Genomic DNA, 260 nt, shown 5'->3' on the forward strand with positions numbered 1-260 from the left:
GATAATGACAACCTTCTCATTATATGTAAATCTCCTTCTTTTGCTCCTCACTTTCCCTTTACTCCTTTAAAAAAATATGGAAATGGGATTCTCCCCGAAGATTCCACTAAAATTACATTCTATATGAATTCAGAGTTCATATCAAAATGCACATCAGATGTCTCTCCTGTTACACGTGCTGAGAATCCTATAATTCCCTCTCCCTTGTCACTTCGATGCGAGTTCTTTAACATAAAAGGAATATGAGTCTCGCACCGGCT

Source organism: Penaeus monodon, chromosome 25 (genome assembly GCF_015228065.2).
Source record: "Penaeus monodon isolate SGIC_2016 chromosome 25, NSTDA_Pmon_1, whole genome shotgun sequence".
NCBI classification, from domain to species: Eukaryota; Metazoa; Arthropoda; class Malacostraca; order Decapoda; family Penaeidae; genus Penaeus; species Penaeus monodon.